This window comes from Vicia villosa, linkage group LG1 (genome assembly GCF_029867415.1).
Source record: "Vicia villosa cultivar HV-30 ecotype Madison, WI linkage group LG1, Vvil1.0, whole genome shotgun sequence".
NCBI lineage: Eukaryota > Viridiplantae > Streptophyta > Magnoliopsida > Fabales > Fabaceae > Vicia > Vicia villosa.
In genome coordinates this window covers 191,891,347-191,898,958 of record NC_081180.1, presented here as the reverse complement: position 1 = coordinate 191,898,958, position 7,612 = coordinate 191,891,347, and the positions used below count along the sequence as shown (strand labels likewise).

The following is a 7,612-nucleotide window of genomic DNA, read 5'->3' as shown; positions in this document are numbered from 1 at the left end:
AACCTTTTATTGAATATTAGAGGGTAAATTTTGGGGTATGACAGCTTCCCCTGTTCAATCTTCTTAAACCCGAAGAGTTAGATAGGCACGTCTGCCTATCGTGATCTAAAGGTAGAAGGTGATTGGACACTAAAATGCCCTGAAATTTGCATTTGTCAGGAAAAATTTCCATGGGAGATGGGCTTAAAGATGCCACCCAAGATAAATACCATTTTTCAGAATGTGAAGCAAACACTTTTGGAAGGAACCAGGCGCTTTGATTGTAGCATGGCCTGAAAAGGCAACCTTATTTTTATGCAATGTTATGATGCATGTAATGTATGATGCAGTGAGCTTCTCAAAATAAATGAGAGCAATGTATGTATATGCATTATGTATGAACGAGGTATGTAATCGAATGATGCATGACTATTAGCTATGTTATTTGAAGCATGTTAGTAACTTTGAAAAAGAAAGATAAAACCTTTGCTTGTTATTGGTGAAGTTTTGAAGAAGATCACTGCCGAGGGACTAACGTGATGAATAACCGTAGCTAGCAATAGAGAGGGTTCTCCATTTGCTGTGTAGAAGATAGTTAACTTGCTATAGTGCTAGCAAGGTTTTTGCAGTTTGAAGGTAACCCACTTACTATAGTTCTAGTAAGTCGTCGCAGTTGGTATACCCACTCGCTATCGTAGTTTGAGTAAGTTTATCGTAGATGGTAGGTGTAACAACCCGATTTTATTAGATATTTTATTTATTAGCTTATTCGTGTGTTATATTAATTATTTGTTTATTTAATTATTGTGTGGTATTACTAATTAATTGAAATATCTAATTATATGCATATTTGTGTTTTATGATTTAATTAGGTTATTAGTAGTATACTATGTATTGGGCCTAATTAATAATTGGATGGGTGGGTAATAACATAACTAAGCCCATTAAGAGAAAGATAGTAAGAAGAGGAAAACTAGGGTTTTAGAGATAACACAATTTGGAGAAGAGAAGAGAAGAGAGGAGAAAGAACAAGAGAAGAGGAATTGTAGATTTCTTGAAGTTAGAAGGATAAATTCAAGAGGTAAGGGTTTGAATCCAAGTTCTTATAGGTTTATATGATTGGGTAATGTTGTGTATGCTTTCTATTCTTCCATTTCATGAATTTAGAAATGATAAGGTTTATGTGAAATCAATTGGATTTTTGTGATTTGTTCATGTTCAATGTGTTGTATGCATAACCCATGGTTAGAAACATGTTTAGGAACCTTATATGTGTGCTAAATATGCTTTCAATTGATGTATGGATTGTATATGGGTTAATGGGTGTTGTATGAGGGGATTAGGGAAGAAAAATGTTGAAATCTGAGTTTTCACGCAGCCTGGGTCGACCTATGCAGAATCTGAGTCGACCTAAACAGTCCAGAATGCCAAAAATCTATTTTTCCTTCAGTTAGGTCGACCTAGAGGAGTTTTGAGTCGACCTAAATGAGTTTGCGTCGACCTAAAGGTTCAATTTTGAGCAGATTTTGTAAAGACCATAACTTTTGATCCGTAACTCCGTTTTATGCGTCGTTCGAAGCGTTAGGAAGCTAATGAGATTATCTATATGATAGTATAGAGTTGGTTGATGTTGGATGGTTTAATTTTGATGTTAATATATGGATAACATGTGACTTACTTATGTGTGCATTATGAATTAATGACTTGTGACTAATAATCATAGATGTGTTAAGTGATGTGATATCCATGATATGTTGGGATGAATATATATATATATATATATATATATATATATATATATATATACTATTTGAATGTGTCTTATTGATAATGATCATTTAAATGTGTATGCATCAAGATGTGGATTGAATAATGATGATGCTAGAATTGAATACTTGTGATTGATTAATGTGTGTTGAGTGATGCATTATTTGGCATTGAAGTCATGTTGTGTATATTGTGCAATGTTGGAAAGATGTGATTGTGTAGTTTAAGAGATAGTGATCGTCTTAAATGCATGAGTCTTGTTTTGTTGCACACTTACACAAGCATGAGTCTTTGAAAGTGGCAATGTCGGGTAATCTCGCGAAGATTATTTGCTTGTCCCAAATCTAACGCCGAATGAGATTTGAAAGCTTAACGCCGTATGGAGCTTTGAGGTGGTTATCTAGTCTATAGAGGAAGACAATCGGCATGACCGGAAATGATAACGGATGGGATCCACATGCATATCGCATTGAGTCACACTTGAGTCGCACGTGTCGGTGTAAAATGTTGTTGTTGGTGTGATTTATGTGATATGAATTGTGTGGAATGATGTTGGTGGATATGCATATATGTGGATTTGTGATTCATTTGATATGAATTAGTTGTTGTGTTATGAATGTGATATATGTGATTGAAACATATGTGATGTAGATGTGAATTTATATGTACTAATGATATATGTATATATGCGTGGATATGTGAATCATGTTTGATTGAGGATGATACATGGGTAAGAGAGGTGATTACATGTATACTTGTAATATTAATGACACGATTCCAATGATGTAAATATATTCTATGATGTTTTGTGAAATGGGATAGAGATGAATATGTGCATTTGGTGATATATGTTCATACTTGTGATACATCGGTGAATCTTATACATGTCTATATATTTGGAAATACATGTATATGTGATTATGTGATGATAACTTGTATATTTAGAATATGATTATGTTTGAATACAGTTGTTACTTCGTGAATGTTGTCGAAAAGGATATGTACTTAGAATCTACATGTTGGTGAAACATGATTATAAACATTGTTTAGAAATCATGTTTGATTATGTGGAATTGAATGAGCTAAGTTGTATGACATGAATATGTGAATCTTGATTAATTGCATATGATTGTCGCACGCTCGCGAAAAATGAACAGAGTCGCCACCAATATATTTATTCCATAAGGGAAAGGAATACCAGGAAACCTAACAAAGGAAGGAACAGGGTCTTGCGACCAGAGAATCTAGGTACGGGAGTCGGTTACGCAAGGGGAAGGTATTAGCACACCTCGCGCCCATCGTACTCGATGGTATCCACCTATGTTTGTTTCTATCTAAAGGGTGTGTACTATGTCTATGTCTACATGTGAAATGAATGCAAAATGAAATACGGGGAAAAGAAGGAAATATTTACAAATGTGCTCGTTCAAGCCCCGCGACTTGATGCCTACGTATCCTTTTCAGGAATCAGAGCGCCGTAGTTCGGCTCCATATTTTCTGTTTGTTTTGGTGTTTTTTAGTTGGGCGGAGTTAACGCTCGCGCTCTTGCATAAGGGATCGACCTAGGATGCAATAGAGCGGAGATAACGATGCCCTTAAGAAAGGAGAGAGAGAGAGAGTTTGAGTGTTTCGAGGAAATCCCTAAAGCAAGGGAAACTCGAGTTACTCTATGGTTTGTGTTTTTTAGAATTTGGGAACTTACGCCCGAATGGAACCCTAAAGCAAGGGAAATCCAGGCACTCGAATGATTCCCTAAAGCAAGGGAGATCCAAGCTTCCATTCCCTTTTTAATGATTTTCACTTTGATTATTAATGTTTTAAGTGTTTTCTTTGTATTTTTTTATGGGGAATTTATTCAAGTATTTTTAGATGTTTTAGTGTTGTAAAAAGAAAAGAATGAGAAAAAGTGGGGGACTAGCCTAGTTTCTAAACCTAGAGTTATTGTTATTCTAATCTAAGTCTAACATGGTGACTAAATTCTAAAAGGAGCATTAAAACGATATTAACAAAATAGGCCAAAAATATGGCCAAAAGCTAAGCAACAAAGTCACACAAAAATAACATGAAAATGGTACGAAAGGAATAAAGAAAGCAATTCAAACATTAGTGCTAAAACTAGTCTAAAAATACTATCATTTTTTATAGGTTTTTTAGTGTTAATGGAATTATAATTCAAGTCTAACATTAATCCTAAGATCACTTAATTGAAACTAACAAATTTTATTATTGATTTTATCATGTTTTTATCAACTAAAAGTAAAAACTATTTTGAAGTGAACTAAGATCTAACATCGATTTTGTGCATTTTTTATCTGAATCAAAAGGGACTTACGAAACAAAAGTTAAAAGAAAACAAAATTTAAAATAAAACTAAAGTCTATATTGCCAGGGGGTGCATCAGTAATTTTACTGAACTAGAATTGCATTGAGTGGCGCATGGGCCTATTAAATGGGGGTGTGAGTAGCATTCGTGACAAGGCCCAATGCTGATTTTGATTCATTTCAAATTTTTGTTAATGCCTCTTCTGAACTACCAAAAAAAATGGTGATGTTGGGCCACATGTAGTATGCTAGCAAATTCGTATGGGGAAGGCCCTATGATCCATCAGATTTTTCCATTTGCAATGCAATTCAGATTCAGGTTTTTTTATTTTTCAGTTAACAATTCTAATTAAAAAAAATAAAAAAGGGGAGAATAATAGAAAGAGGGATTAGGGTAAAAAGAAGTGACGATTCAACTTCCTCTTCAGACTCTCTTCTCACTCTCGTTCCTAGATCCATCTCCCTCGCGAACGGCGCGTCCTTCGTCGCCTCCGATCGAAAGCTTCATAGCGCTGCCGTGAGATACTACAGGCCACCGTCTCTCCCTTCCTCAAATCAGCCTAAACTCTCTCGTATTTCACTCTTCTCGAATCTCCGTTATCCCCGATTTCAACCCTAGGTTCGTAAAAGCTCCGGATTCGTAACTCAGAGACTCGATTCGTTCAATTGGAAGCAAGTCGAGGTAGTGAATAAAGCACACAATTGACAATTGCAACGAGTAGGAGCACGTACCTGTGATGAAGAATCGGTGCAAGGTGAAGAGAAAATTCAGAATGGAGAAAACAATCGCGCTTGGCGAAATAAACGCGAAAGCAATTGAACAATCTTTCCCGGTGAGTTCTTGAGTCCTTTCGCTTCTTATCTTTGTGAATTCTTTTTCTTCTTCTATTTCTTTAAGTTTGCTTCGTTCCTTGATTCTGAGCGCGAAGAGTTGAACCGAACCGAATGTTACAGGGATGATGTAGACGAATTGCAGAGATTAAAGGTGAGTGTTGATGACGAGCGAAGAGAGATGAAGATGATTGTTGATGATGAGCGAAGAGAGATGAAGATGATAGTGAATAAAGACGAATGAGGAAGGTGATTGAAGAAGAAGAAGTGGCGAGGTTCAAGAAGAATGATGAATGTGATTGTGGGAAATGGTGGAGGAGAAGGTTTGAAGATTCTGAATGTGAAGTGAGGATGGTGGTGAATGAATGAAGAGTGAAGTTGAAAAATGGCGTGGAGGTTCTGATTATATAGGTTTCAAGGTTAGTTCTCAATCTGTTATTTCTATTGTTGACTGTTATTGAATCAGTTAGAGGTTGTTAGATTCTGTTAGGTTAGTTATGAAGTGGTTAGTTTGTAACTGAATTGGTTTTTTGACAGTTATCTTTCTGTTAGGGTTAGTTATTATGTTTGAGAATGAGCTGGAAGTTTTCTGTTAGATTCAGTTATGATAGTAACAGTTAGTGGAGGGGTTAGTTATACTGTGAAAGTGAGGATGCCGTTTCAGTTGGAGATTTGAGGAATTCTGTTTAGGAAATGGAGGGCAGAGATTGATTCAGTTATAGGTGGTTAGAGGTTTGTTACATGTTGGGTGGAGATCAATAAACTGATTTTTTGGTAGTTAGAATTGAATAGGTTGGTAGTTAAATTCTGTTATGTGTTTGGAAGTTAGTTGTAGGTTAGTTGCTGGTAGTTAGGGGGTTTATGGCCATGTTTGAAACTGAATGCAGGTAGATGTGTCTGGTATATGATGCGGGGCTGGTTTAGTTAATGTGTGTAGAATTCTGGGTTAATGAAATGCTGTTAGGAGCTGTTTTTGTTGTAGATTTTGATGAATGTATGGCTACAGGTTGCAAGGTGTTTGTATTTCCTTGTTGTGAAACTTGTGGAGCTTTGAACTGGAGTTGAACTTGTTTGTAGATGCTGAATGACGGAAATCTATGGCCGCCGCTGCTGCAACAATTGAAATTGAAGAGGCCAGATCTTGTTCAATAGGTGAGAGACCGTTGGCATGTTGTAGTTCTGTTCATCTTGTTTAACAATCTTTTGCTGTATGATGCTTTAAGCTTAGATGCTGAACTGGTTCGATTTGTTGCTTTTGCTGCAGGTATGGTGCTGTTTGCATTATTGCGAATATCTCATGGGCTTCTAACACCTAATGAAGGCCAAGCAAAGTTGAAAGTATAAAGCTTGCTCAAAGGAGTTTAGGAACTTAGAGCTTTTAGGTTTAGCAATAAATTATGATGTCTCTTTTTCTTTTTTGTTCCATGTTCCAAAAGTATGAAAATAATGGACATTGGTATAGTTTGTAAGGTGAAGAAAGGATTAGAACTATTTGTGAGATTTTTGTAGTTTTATACTTGTAATGAATATGGCTTTGATGCAATGAATGGTTTTGGATTTTGTAGTGAATTTTGTAGAGATTATGATGGATGGACTTGATGAAGGCATGAATACTTGTGGTGAACATGTAATATGTTTGATATTGAGTGGATGTGGATTTTGGATGAATTGAATGTATGGGCTTTGTATGGATAACTTGTTTTTGTCACTCATTGACTCTGAATGTGGAAAAGAATTTCTCTCCACTTGTAGGCCTTGAATTTCAACTTTTCATTCCTCCCCTTTGGAATTTTCTAATCTTTTCCGATTCTTACAACATTCGAAAGCTTGAATAAGCACCGGAACATAGGGTTGAAACCAAAGTTCTTGAAAGTATTTATAGTCGCAATTCGAATTGACACCAATAACCTCCTCTCTAAGCAAGCACATTAAGAACCCCAACCCATTTTCTTTGACCTTTAAAATCAAATCAAACACTTGTAATAGAAGATGCCCACCTGAGCGAGTCAAAGTCTTGAAATATTGTATGACCATTGTAACAAAAGACTTGATGAAGTGTGCACGAGCTCGAAACCCTAATTAAAGAGTCTCGATTCAAATAACTAGGGAAATAAACCCTAGTCCATGACAAATGATCCCATGTTTTGTGTATGTTTATTTAATGCATGAATGCGAGGTCATGTTAATGCCCTAATGGAGGTATGCAGATGAACGCGATGCTTAAGTCAGTTAAAAATTAAGGGTAGGACAAATTTGGTGTATGACAGCTGCCCCTATTTAATCGTCTTAAACCTGAAGGTGAGATTGGCGCTAGCCTTTCGAACATTCGAGGTAGAAGAAGATTAAATACCAAGACCAGAAATTTGTCCTAAAGAGAAGATGGTGTAAGTGTTATCTTTAATTTTTTGTTTTGTTTTGATATCTGCTGGGGAAAGAGATTTTTTTTGGTGGAATGATTTATGGATGTTATGGTTGAATGGGGAAAGAGAATAATGACTTGCTGGGGATTGGGAATTGGTTTTACAGTAAGAAATTATGGATGAATGGTGGTTGTCAGGCGGGAACTGACTTCACCTAGGATATCAGACGAGGACTGAAAATGATGGAAATGATTTGCCAGGGCGAGAACTGGACTTTGAAAAAGTTTGCCAGGGCGAGAACTGGACTTTGAAAAAGGTTTGCCAGGGCGAGAACTGGACTTTGAAAAAGTTTG

The 7,612-nt window shown here is 36.2% G+C and overlaps 1 long non-coding RNA gene across 1 annotated transcript; it reads left to right on the top strand.

The window, feature by feature from the left end:
- Positions 1-5,208: 5,208 nt before the first annotated feature.
- Positions 5,209-6,394, top strand: LOC131621491 (uncharacterized). The gene is made up of 3 exons (XR_009289603.1): positions 5,209-5,318; positions 5,906-6,051; positions 6,164-6,394. It is a non-coding gene; the product is annotated as an uncharacterized LOC131621491 (long non-coding RNA).
- The last annotated feature ends 1,218 nt before the right edge of the window (positions 6,395-7,612 follow it).